The following is a 13,660-nucleotide window of genomic DNA, read 5'->3' as shown; positions in this document are numbered from 1 at the left end:
GACATAGGGAGTAATTCAACATACCTTAAGTGATTGGGGTTTACTTCGGCACATATTGAATTAGCCCGCTACATGTGCAGTAGCTTCCCTGAGCTTAAACTTCATACTTGGTGGTTTGCACATGGCACTAGTAGGATTTAGGAAAACACTGTTGATCATTGCTTTCAGCAATCTGCAATATAGCAATCCCTAGTCTCCCAGCAACAACAACATAGATACTCTATAAGGGCTATTTGTCCCATATGCATTTATAGGACGTTATTCAATAAACTGCAACAGTGACGATCTACCCACTATTGTACGGAAAGTCCCTTTCAAATGAATGTCAGTTTCCACATAATAATGCCCCGATTGGCACCAGTACAGTTGAATAAATAACACCATATAGTCTACTATGACCCAGACTTAAAGTATGATCCAGTGTATTATTGTTTTCTCTGAAATATGCTTCCTTCCTGTACATTATTTATGCCTTTGAGATATTTGAAAGTCCCTCACGCTGCTTTTGTCTTCTTCCGTCCAGGATGTACATATTGAGGTAATTTAGCCTTTATAAGGCTTCAAGTGTAAAGATTGCACCATCCTTATTGCCCTTTTGTACCGTACCTATTCGTGTACTGTATATTGTTTTGAACTTTGACCAGCTTAGGGCCCAGTAAAAATTTTAATGTGACATCACTACCTTATTCTTTCTGCTGGTAAAAATCACCACAATGTACTTACAGTAGGCCACTGTGTATGCTGAGAATCTCCTAGCTGCTAGAAGAATGGGTCTGCTCTTGTGCGGATTTGTGCACAATCCCCAACCACCCAATATCTTCTCCCAGTTTCATATACCTATTGGGATGAACCAGCTCAGAAGTGTCTTCCCTTGTCTGCCTCCCACTGTTTTCCCGGTTCACTATCCCACGGTTGCCTACCTGGCTGGCTACCTTGCTATAATCTTACCTACAGTACCATGTTCTAGACAGTATTACTCAGTGAGCAGTAAACTCCTATCAAGTTTGTCAATGTCCCTTAGTGTTGCCAGTTGCCTCTTCATATTCTTAATCGAATAGCCACTTGCTTACATCTTCCTCTCAGACAGTCTCTGAAATGGCTGCTCCAAAAATCTACAGCTATTGTCTTTGTTTATGTAGCGGTGTGTCCCTCACCCTCTGGGAGATTTGCCCTGCTACCAGGTGTGTAGTGCTGGTACCTGCTGGTTTACAGAAGCTCTGAGGTTCTGCCGTTGTTGTTGGGGAAGACAGGACAGGCTTTAGGGGTGATAGCTGGTTCTTCCTCACATTGATGTCAGAGCCTCCATCTACATAGGCTCCAGGAATTCTGAAAGCCTCCCCTGCAGAAGAACTCTCTCCTCTTCCCTCAGACAGACTGCAAGCCCAGGCAGAAGTATATTTTAACAGGAACGGTCTTTATTCTTCACACAGCATATAACAGCATACACAGGATACCTTATGCCTCCAGCCTCCGGATGGTCCCTGGACTCACACCCCCAGCCATGGGCACCAAGGGCAGCTCTTCCCTGACTCCCTATTAGAGTCGAGGTATCAGTCCCACTTCCCTATGGGAGGGGATAGAAGGTGACCAGAGCCCTACGCACACTCTTCTACGATATGTCTCTCTCAAGGGAGAGATAGACTGACTCAATTTGGATGTAAAGCCCCTTAAGTACCGAGGGGGAGGGTCCAAGGTCTGAGCCCCTTATTGGGCAGAACACAGGCCTTAGCGCACCTCCTCCCTGGTCACTCAAGGGATCTGTTTGCTGGTGGGGAAAACCCTGGATTGGGCATACACCGCCTGCACTGATACCAGGACTTACATGCCAGGCAGGGTAGATTAGTAGCCAAGCCAGGCATGGCTACATTTATATCCTTCTTTGTTGATATTTTTGAGTTTTTATTTCTAGTACTGTGCTTTAGCCAAACACTCTGGTTCAAACACTGCCCGCAGGCTAATTAGTATTGTGTCACTTAGCCACTGGATCAAAGACCCTAAACTGTGCGAGTTACAGTAACATTGAAGAGCAATAAAACAATGGATTGAATACTGTACATTTTAAATATGACATACAGAGAACGTCTAGCACTGAAAGGGTAACTCACTATTTGCTCTCCTTAAATGCACCTTCACTGCATACAATTACAGTAAGTAGTTAATTTTTTTAGAAAATGCAACCGATTTGGTCAGAGCATGAATATAGATATATATTTTTATAATGTAACATAGTATAAAAATAATTGTGGCAATATAAAACATAGTAATAATATGTTACAGTATTGCGCTTTACTTGAAAGGATTGACATGTAAACAACATCATAAAAATGCCTTACAGTAAGTGTTTGGGTTTTCTGGAATGTGAGGCATTGTTATTGCAGTTACATGGAAAGAGGGTCTGTGAATGCAGGTTCAGCATCTAGTGCAGGCTGGTGAATCATTTCCCTAGGGGCTCAATTCTTGATATGTACGGCGTCTGTTGGCCAGCCAGCCTCATTCAGTTTACTCTCTGCATCCTGTCTTAGAGAATGACCTTCTGTTCTTCTCCAAGCATCCGGGTCTTTATTGAAAGGGCTGCTTGCACGGGAAAGTTATTTGGTGGTGCCTGGCAGAAAAACAACAGCAGTGGTCTATAGGATGTTTTACAGATTCAAATTCAAAGTCCTTTGAGGAAACAAAAAGATGTTTATGTTCCTCTCTTTGAAATGATTACGGGTAACAAAAATTCAAAATATGCACAGTATGAAACAACAGGTGCAAAAAAACCACAGCTGTACACAGAAGCAAAGCACCCAAAAAAGCGAGTCAGCAGTATGAAGTCATAAATGAGAAGCTGGCGTCAAAGTCACCCGACTCAAAGCCAACTTTTAACATCCAGGTTTTGCAATATATTGGTAACATTTTGTTATGGAAGTACTGTACATGTTAGTAATGTGAACATCTAGTGCTGTTGGACGTCATGTTCCGGAAGTATTTGCTCGGCAAAGGCTGCTTTCGAGTGGAACCTGACTGCATCACAGGAAGTTCTTATTTGTGTGTAGTGCGTATTCTACTTCTGATTAAAATTATTATGAAGCCTTGGAAAAAATGAATAATTTGTTGGTTGACTATGATTCCTTTGTTGACCTTCATATTTTCTGATGCAAGCATGCAAGACCTCTCACTTCTCATTCTCAGGCACGTGGAAGTGGTATTGTAAGATTACAATGAAAAGAACATGAAGGGGGTTATTTACGCACAAGTCTCACAGCTGCTAAACTTAAAGCAAACACAGTGCAAATTAAATTTACTAGATTTATCAAAGGGAAAATGCCAATTGCTTTCTCTAAACTTCATTATCTTACAAAATAAATATGGTGCTGATTTTTCCCCAGTCTTAGGGTTAAATTCTATATGTTCTTTGAAGCAGTCATGAGCTCAATTTTGGCAGAAAATCCCAATTAAAGTCAATAGGGATTTTCTGCCAAAAACAGACTGAACGGTCGCTTCAGAGTATATAAAAATTATCCCCTATCTTTTATACTTGAGTAAATATAGTAGATGCCTTATTACTATCAATCAAGTGCACTTTCATCACACAAGTTCTGTGTCTTATTTTACTTACCAAGATTGACCTTATTATTTAAACTTTTATTATTTCAACTTATTAAACTAATTCACGTATTTATTGACTTTTACATTTATTTGGGTGCTTTCTCTCTTTGGCCTCTTATGTTACTTCTGTTGTACCCTGTAAAAGTAAATGAGATCATATTTCTGCAGTGACTCCACCTCATTATGGCGTCACGGACATCCTACACTCAAACTAACGCTCAGTGTCAATAATACCACAATCTCATCAACACCCTAAGCCCGCTGCCCAGGGGCATCTTTGACTCTGCCCTCTCCTTCATGCCTCATATTCACTCCCTCACTTAGTCATGCCGTCTCCACATCCGAAATATACGTCCTTTTCTCACGCATGACGCAACTAAAATTTTAATTCACTCACTCATCTTGTGCCGCCTTGACTACTGCAACTTTCTCCTAGTTGACATTCCCCTTGTCGACCTGTCCCAACTTCAATCCATCCAACATGCTTCTTCCAGACTCCTCTACAGTATCTCACTCACCGCTACACTTCTATTGCGCCACTATTCAAATACCTACAATGGCGTCCTCTATCCTTTAGAATCCAATTATAACCCCTAATTCTGATTTACAACACTCTCGAGAACGCTACCTTCTTTATAGTTCAGCCCTCATCCCCAAATATATCCCTAAACACCCCCTAAGTTTTGGCCATGATATCTGCCCTTCTTCCTCTCATTCCTGCCTAAAAGACTTCTCCCATGCTGCACACTCTCTCTGGAATTCCCTACCATGCTCCATGAGACTCTCCCCTAGCAGTCAGACATGTATAAATTCCCCTTTTCAGGGAAGCCTATCTGACATATCCTTAACATCCCTCCCCCCCTCAAACCCTATTGGGAACAGCTGTGCAGCTGGACCAAACTCCACTCTAATACCCCCTAACATCCGCACCACCATACCTTAACATGATCAGCTGTGCGGCTGAGGCATACTCCATCCCAAAATGAGCAATCACTTTACCTTTTGTGACAACATTGCCCCTTATTCAACCTAGATTGTAAGCAGGGCCCTCATTACCTTCTGTATCTGTTGGCTCTTGTATGTCCTTATTTGGAATGTGATTCTGTTTATGTAATATAGATAACGCTGCAATCCCCATTGTACTGTGCTACGGAATAAGTGAGTTCCAATTTTCCTAATTGTGCCACTAGAGAACATGTGGGATTTACAATACTGCTAACATGACATGTTTAAAAAAAATGACATCTATCGAGTTCAACCAGTTCAATTTAGACGACAGAGCTATGTATCCTACATTTGTATTTACAGAATATATTGATCCAGAGGAAGGTAAACAAAAAAAACAAGTGACACATGATCCAGTGAAACCCGATTTCTCCCTGGATCAACATCCTTCTCTTGTTTACTTATTTGGTATTTCCTTTTATACCTTTTCCATTCTAAAAAGCTGCCCAAAGGACAAAAAGCCCTAATGCTACATCCAATATGACAAATTACAGTGACACGAAAAAGTTTGTGAACCCCTTAGGATTTTCAAATGTTTCAAACCTAAAATTTAATTAGATATTAATCTAAGTCCTGATAATAGCTCAAGATAACCTGATCAAACAAATGACACAAAAACATGATACATTTTCAACATTAATTTATCCACAAATTATTCAACATTCAATATCCATGTGTGTAAAAGTATGTAAACCTTTAGATTCAGTACCTGGTGGAACCTCCTTGAGCAACAATGACTTCAACTAAGCATTTCCTATAACTGCTGGTCAGTCTCTCACATCAGTTTTGAGGAATTTTAGCCCATTCCTCCTTACAGAACTGCTTCAACTCAGTGACACTTTCGGGCTTCCTTGCAAGGAGAGTTCGATACAGGTCCTACCACAACATTTCAATGGGGTTTAGGTCCAAACTTTGACTAGGCCATCTAAAACACAGAATTTCTTCTAATAAGTATCAAATAAGTAACAGACGTCTATCGGCAAACAAAGAGGCTCTGTAGTTCCTCCCAGTGGATATCATTAATCAGCCACACCTCCTGTGATTTTATTATTTTATATATTCACACATTGTTACTTTTTTCAATCAGTATGTGTAATTTATTATTTCAACAATTATTAACTGCTAAGTTTTAATAACAAGGTGGGACCCCGGAACTGAGGTGGGAATGGGTACAATCACCACCCACAGCCACGGGGGCAGGTCTGGAGTGCGGATGGTCAGGCAGCCGGGTCAGGATTGGAGAGAGTACGATGGTCAGGTACTTGCCGAGGTCTGAGGCAGGAGCCGGTAGAATGGTCAGTGTCCGTTTAACCGTGGTCAGGGATTGGAGCCAGTAGGAATGTAGAGGTCATAAACCATGGTCAGGATTGGAGAGATGCGTATGGTCTGAGGTAAGCTGGATCGGCAAGCCGGGTCAGTAAGCAAAAAGTGCGGCGTCCAAAGTAATAGCCGGGTCGGTACACAGGAGGTCAATCTGAAACAAGGAGCTAGGAGACAAAGCAAGACAGGACAAGGAACCAGAAAGTGGGAGAACAGCGCTAACTGGAACTATGCTCAGCCAAAGTGCAGGTGGCACAGCTGAGCATATATGGGAGAGCATGACCAATGAGAGATGGGGGCGGAGTGGAGGCACGGCCTCCGCGGAGGCACAGATAGGAGGAGAGACACAGGAGACAGGTAAGCATAATAAAGAGAGATGACACGCAGCTTTGGAGCGGTGCACACGCGTCACGTGTGCGTGTCACGTGACGTTGATGCTCGTTGCAAGCGGGCAGCGAAGCCAGACTCCGCAACGTCAGAAAAGCTCCTGCGGGTGCGCGCGCGCACTGTAAGGACAGCGGGGTTGCGCGAGACATCAGGTAAGGAAGGAGTGCTCTGCGGGGGACGCGCTCCCCGATTCCTTACAGTACCCCCCCTTTGAGGAGCAGCCTCTGGACGACTCCAATATGGCTTAAGAGGGTACTTTGCGTGAAACCGCTTAATGAGGTTGGAAGCATGTATTTGGTGATGAGGTATCCAAGATCTTTCTTCTGGACCAAATTCCTTCTAATGTACCAAATACTGTACCACTCCTCTCGAAATTCTTGAATCAATAATAGATTGTACCTCGTATTCTTCTTGTCCTTGTACGATAGCAGGAGCAGGAGTAGAAGAGGTATCTGGGAAAAGTGAACTTTGGAACACAGGCTTCAACAGAGAGATATGGAAGACGGATGGTATCCTCATAGAAGAGGGACGTTGAAGGTGGTATGCAACCAGATTAATCTCCAGGACGGTGTATGGACCCAAAAACAACGTATCTTCACACCCAGGCTGGTCTTCATGTTTACATTGACTGAGAGTATGCGAATGTATTTTCATGGATCTGTTATCCATTTTTAACCTTTATAAAAACCCTATTTGCACTATGTTTTTTTAACCTTTATAAAAACCCCATTTGCACTATGTTTTCTACTTCTCTCTCCTTCACATAGGATTCCACATGTTTTGAAAAAAACACTTGATTTTTGCTATACCATGTGAGTGTGGAATTTATAGTCTTTGGACCATTTTGTATGCATTTATATTGCTTTTTTGCACTACAGTATGTATATTTTTTCTGTTTTTCTATATGCACCCTGAGAGAGTTTGCACTTTGGACCTGTTACTGCTTTTCTATATGGATGTTGGAAAACATCTTTCGGATAAAGCAGCATCTTTCTCAAGGGTGAAATTATTTGTCTTTTTACAGTTATCAACATTTTCACCCCTTTGTTCTGTAGGGCATTTTTCTTCACATATCCATTAGCACGTTATGATTCACTGAAAACACTCCTAAACACTTATTTTAACTGTTCTCTCCATTTGGAGAGTTTTTTATTTTAATCACCATAAGAGATTTTCTAGCGCTTAACCTTGTGTTGTTTCCAATCTTAGACTTGCCTGTAAATCATTCCACCTCCTTTCCTGTTGTTGGACAACAGTACAATAGTAAGTGTTCAGATGTGCCCTCAAGTGCTTGGAGAACATATTGTCACGTATAAAAAAACCAACACGATTGAAACAATATTTAAGAGCAGTTGAATATAATGCAAAATGATGTAGCAAAGCAAAGGTGATGAGAACAACAACTTATTCCGTGCCAAAGGGGCATTGCAATTGAATGCTCTCGTTTGCAAATTACATGGCTCTCTCTCTGATACTAAACAGGCAGTAGTCCTAATGTAATGGTTGTTGTATTTAATATAAAGGGGTTTTTACTGTATGTTGAAGACAAATAGCGAACACTGAGTTATTTTCCAGGACTTGTTTCCTGATATGTTGTTTCATGCCTGAGCATTTTTATAAAAGCATATAATTTAAAAATACTTCTGGACTAAAAGGCTTGCAGACACACCTACTGTAGGCATGAATGTCAAATCCATGAATTTAATGTACTTAAAAAAAAAAAAATAATAATTAAAAGTCAAATAAATCCTGTTTTTATTTAGTTCCTGTAGAAAAAAATGGGAAGTGAATGCAAAAGCCGATGCTCTAGCTCAGAGAGAAAGGAAATGCAACAATTTGCTAGATAATCAATGGATAACAATCAGTCCCGGATCGTGCATATATATACTCCACTTAAATACTGAAAACAGCAAGCAACTGCAGAATAGAGGACCATGTAAGAAATCCAATTTAGCAATAATTATATTGTAATGAATGAATCTATTATCAAAGGCAGAATGTTAAAGTATACAGTATAATAGTCTGGACTTTCCTTCATATCTATATATTATATCTGATTGTATTTTCGGTTATAGAGTTATTTTGACGGTGCAGCTGTCCTAAAAGGTCAGAGTAGGCAGAAACCCTGTTTAGGTTTGACACTGAGTGACTATTGATAACTGTGACTTTAGCTGAGAGTAGAGGCTGTGACAAAAGCTCTGAGACTCTTCCAGTCCTTACTGTATTTGGTATTCTATATTTAGAATACGTGTGCTGTTTCTTATTCGATCATAGTTTGAAACTGAAGGACCTAATTTGGAATAGAAATATATATTAAGAGAGCTGATTCAAGGAATATTATCTGGATAAATACAACAGTGAGCTTAGTAAGCTTTAGGAAGGAAGGATGAGAAGAAGATAGGCCAGAGGAAGAAAGACCAGGCCAGAGTGATGATATCATGAAGAGGAGAAAGAAATGTTAATACCTGGAGAGATTAACAGAAAGAAGGTTACTATGTGCAACTATTCTTAAGAATATCAATCTATTTGAAACATCGTCATTCTTACTATTTTTGTATGTAAGTAATTTTTTCAAAATAAACGTTTTGTTTTTGTGTGCAAACGACAAGAATGCTGAATTCTGTTATACTGATGTAAATCTACAGAAAAAGAGAATTTAAGGACATTTAACAGACCATAAAAAGTAGACATAAAAACAACACAAGTTGAAAATTAAAAATCAAAAACAATCCCTTGCTGGAATTGAAATCCTATTAGAAATTCCAGCAAGCGATTGTTTTTAATTTTTAATTTTCAACTTGTGTTTATATTTTTTGCTTATATTGGGTGCGGTACATAGTTTCAACTTATATAAATGTTTTACGATCAGAGTTTTGTAAAGGGATAGCCCCACTTTCGATCAGTGGTGCTGTTTGTGTGCCCATGATCCCCGAGTTCCTGTAGAAGACCGCCCCCACCTACGATTATAGATGAAGGAGGTTACGGATACCTCAGGTGTGGGGCGGATTTTGATATACTCTATTTCTACTGGCTACGGAACGAGGGTATCATGGGTATGTATGTATGAGTGTTTGTATTTTATTTCACTCTTTGATAAAGCGTGTACGTCGCGCGAAACGTGTCTGAGGGGGATCATTCTCCTTGCTGTTTCTATGTGCCGCTAATAAAGAATTTTTTGTACCGGTAATTAGCAGTCGAGCTACTATTTTTTCCCTACGCTTGTGCATCGTCTCTTCACCTTGGCTTTATGGACATTTACAAGACTGGAGCATGCTGATGGTTCAAGAAGACGCTTAAGTGAGTGAGTACAAATGTATTTATCTACTCACCAGTATTATTGTCTTTACACCAGGCGCATACAGTACAGGTTAGCAAGTTTGGTGCCTTGTGGAATAGGCCAGCTAACCTGCGGGCTAGTGCAATATCTGAGAATATAAAAAGAAGCATGTTAACAGGACTTAATACATACTAAGTAATTTTGCGAGTCATTTCTCTGTTCAGTATACCGTCTGAGATGCATTACTTTAACAACAAAAATATTGGAATTTGCCTCAGGGAAGCATTGCTTGGGTTTTTTTCACTCCTATCTCTCTTGCGCTCTAAATGTAAATATGTCATTAGTATATTTTAGCCCATTTTGGTAGAAGCTCGGGAATTGTTCTTTTGTTTTTCATATCACCCAGGACACCTTAGGTATGGTTTTTTTTCAGTACAAACTTCTCTCCCTAATTTATTTGGAGGGAGGTTTGAGGGGACATATATACAACTAGTGATACCATTAAGATAGGAAGTCCTCATCCTTATCCTCCAAGGGAGTTAGCTACCTTCAAGTCTAAAGCAATTGCAAATCGGGGGCGGTTTGTCACTTTTTGTAGAAGTGGCTTAGAAAATGCGATTTGCAGTAGAGAATACAGTTTTTTTCACATTTTTTATGAACATGCCAAAACATGAGGTTTTGCAATGACAACTTCGGAATAAGCTCTTCTATATCACAAAGCGGCCGTTTAGGACATTTTTGGCCAAATCCATAAAGACTTTAATGAGAATTTCCATCCAAAAACGACCACATTGTCGTATACAGGCATACCCCACATTAACGTACGCAATGGGTCCAGAGCATGTATGTAAAGCGAAAATGTACTTAAAGTGAAGCACAACCTTTTTTCAACTTATCGATGCATGTACTGTACTGCAATCGTCATATACGTGCATAACTGATGTAAATAATGCATAGGTAACAGGCTCTATAGTCTCCCCGCTTGCGCACAGCTTCGGTACAGGTAGGGAGCCGGTATTGCTGTTCAGGATGTGCTGACAGACGCATGCGTGCGCTGCCATTTGCCTATTGGGCGATATGTACTTACTCACGAGTGTACTTAAAGTGAGTGTCCTTAAACCGGGGTATGCCTGTATTGAGTTTGTCCAGTAACCTAATCAACTTATCGCTACCGTTAGATCACTTTGATCAAGGAGACATACTGTAAACTGATTTTCATTCTTCTTACATATTTTCTCTCCATAACTTGTTTAACATTTTATTTAAAAAAAAGATGATAATACAAAGCTCTATATTATTCTAATACTAAAGTAATATGATAATTTCCTTCCACAAAATCTACCTGAGCTTTCTGTTTACAAATTGTTTCTAAATATGCTAGTTAAATTCAGCTGCTTGCATTGTGATCATCTTGTCATTTTCCCAGCAAAACAATATGCCCTTAGATATCACAGTATACAATATGAATTAAACCTCTGCTCCCAGCTGGGAAATGTCTAAAGTTGTGGTGATGGAATGCAGAGGGTAATTGGGTGGTGATCTGTGACACGAGAAGCTGAAATGGAACAACGTGTTTTAATTAACCCATTCAATATGTAATCAAGTCTCTTTAGTGTTTCAGTGACTGTTCACATCCCTTAAGCACCCAAAAAGATTCTATTTAACAAGATTTCTTATTCATTTAAATGTGGTAGTTATTAACACATGCAATCAACCATTCAGTGGTGCATTGCGCATCGAAGCTATTAGCAAGAGGTGCCAGCTATGTTAAATTGGACGTTAAGCATGACTGTCCTATTAACAATTTACATGTATCATTGTCAAGATTTTGCGATTGAGACAACAACGTTGGAAATTATTGTCAGGAACAGAGTGCTTTTATACTGTAGTTTCCTGAAACAGCAAAAGGTTAGTTTGAGCTGATTATTTCGTATGCGCATGTTACAGTAGGTCAACATTGAGTAAAAGACAAAGGTGTAGATACTCAAAGCTCCATAAAATCTTTCATTGTGACTTTACATCCATTTAACGTATCGATAGTCATAACATATATCCGCAAAGGTGATTAGCATTATGATGCCCTTAACCAGACAAATATTGGATCACTAACTTTTAATGGCTGTCTCGCTTACTCATATGCTAATCAGCTGTTAGCATAACATCGCATATCCATTAACCTTCTGTAACAGGGAGTTATCCCTTTTTAAATAAAGCAGCCTCAAAGCTCTGAGAATCCATCAGAGAGATAGTTGATTGCAGCCACTCAATTAACTAGTCTCCACCTGAACTAATGAGAGCTCTGTAAAAAGCCTCATGTGAGACACAGGAAAAGAGATTCATTAGCTCACATTTGGGCTGACATAAGGAGAAGGAGGACTGCAAAGATTTTCCTTAGCCCACAACTGGGCTGACCTGAGGAAAAGATGATGTCTTGATGCACACAGAAGGACAGTATGCTGACAGCAAGACAAGGGGACAAGACCTCTATACCTCACAAGGGTGCTGACCCAGGAGAGCAGAGAGGCATTCCCCTCCAGCAACAACAACAGAAACAGATAAGAGACTTTTCTTGTTGGACTGTTGTGTATATATATATATATGTGTGTGTGTGTGTGTGTGTGTGTGTGTGTGTGTGTGTGTGTGTGTGTGTGTGTGTGTGTGTGTGTGTGTGTGTGTGTGTGTGTGTGTGTGTGTGTGTGTGTGTGTGTGTGTGTGTGTGTGTGTGTGTGTGTTTTGTTTGGGGTAGTAATCAGCCTAGCTACCCACCCAGTAAGTTAGGGTTGGAGTAAAGATTTAGATATTCTCCAAAGCGGAGTAGGCCTTTATTTTGTTTGTTTTCATATGTTTTTCCTTGTTAAAGGAACAGGCTCAATAAAGCCAGGATTTAATTTCACCTTAATCGGTCTCCATTAAATGTACCTCTGCACACATCTCTTACACCTCCCTTAATATTAGCGCATGGAAATAACATTACCATCATTTGTTTCGCACCACAACCTGATGTTTCTCACATCAAGACCATGATTATGATAGCGTTATTTCTGGGAATAGCCAACAGGGAAAAAGGGAAGGTCTGCTAAAGGGGTACCCAAATAATTGTACTCAGTATAGGACTTAACCCTTCCTTACAGAAAGTTACGCGTATCATACAAATATGTATATTATGGATCATATAAATGTCAAACACGTCAAGTGATGCATCTGATAATGTGTTGTGAAGTTCATGTAATAAACTATACTATGGTTTTTAGTGATTAAAGTGAATGTACCATAGGATTTCCATGTCTGACCTATAGTAATATCAACTGTATTAAGTATGGGTGTAAAATAATGTGTCTACATATTATAACAATAATTACCAATAGACAGAAGTATTGAAAAAAACTTGTAGTCCCACACAATTACTTCACTGCGTGCAAGCAATAAATTGAGAAAAATTGTACAGATCAAATAACAAGAACAATATGTACAGAAAATCATCTCTTTTTGTTGCAGAACTGCATTAATTGGAATGGATGTGCAGTGCATTGGTCAACGCACCTCGAAGCAACGAAAATCCCTGTTAATACAGCTACTGTAACATAACAATACAAGTTTGATAAACATACATTGTTTCTGCATATACTTAACTTTGTGGATATCCGTTAAACTGACTAAATATAATGGACGTTACCTATTTAGGTAACGTTATGTTAATGTTACGCCGGTGCTGCCCGCAGACCAGACCCATCCCTTCTACTGAGGTGAGGAACGTATATGGGCATGCACCCGCAGCAAAAGGAGCGTGTCCGGAGTGGTGTTTTAGGCGTTGCCAGGCCAGGTGGTGTTAGCTAACAATACTTGCCGGTACCGGTGAAGAAGTGCCGTCGTCGTTGCCGTTTTAGCCAAGGTCAGGGATTGGAGAATTCCGGAAGGTCGTTGTCCAAGCAGGGGTCGAGAGCCAGAGATAGATGTCCAAGCCAAGTCGTAACCTGAGAGAAATAAGAGAGAGAATGCCAGAGTAGTAATCCTAGTGGAAACTATGTCGAGCAATGAGTGAATGGGAGGACAGGCAATATAAAGTGTGGCTGGCCAATCGGA

The sequence above is a fragment of the Ascaphus truei genome, chromosome 2 (genome assembly GCF_040206685.1).
Source record: "Ascaphus truei isolate aAscTru1 chromosome 2, aAscTru1.hap1, whole genome shotgun sequence".
Lineage (NCBI taxonomy): Eukaryota > Metazoa > Chordata > Amphibia > Anura > Ascaphidae > Ascaphus > Ascaphus truei.
This window is presented reverse-complemented; position numbering follows the sequence as displayed.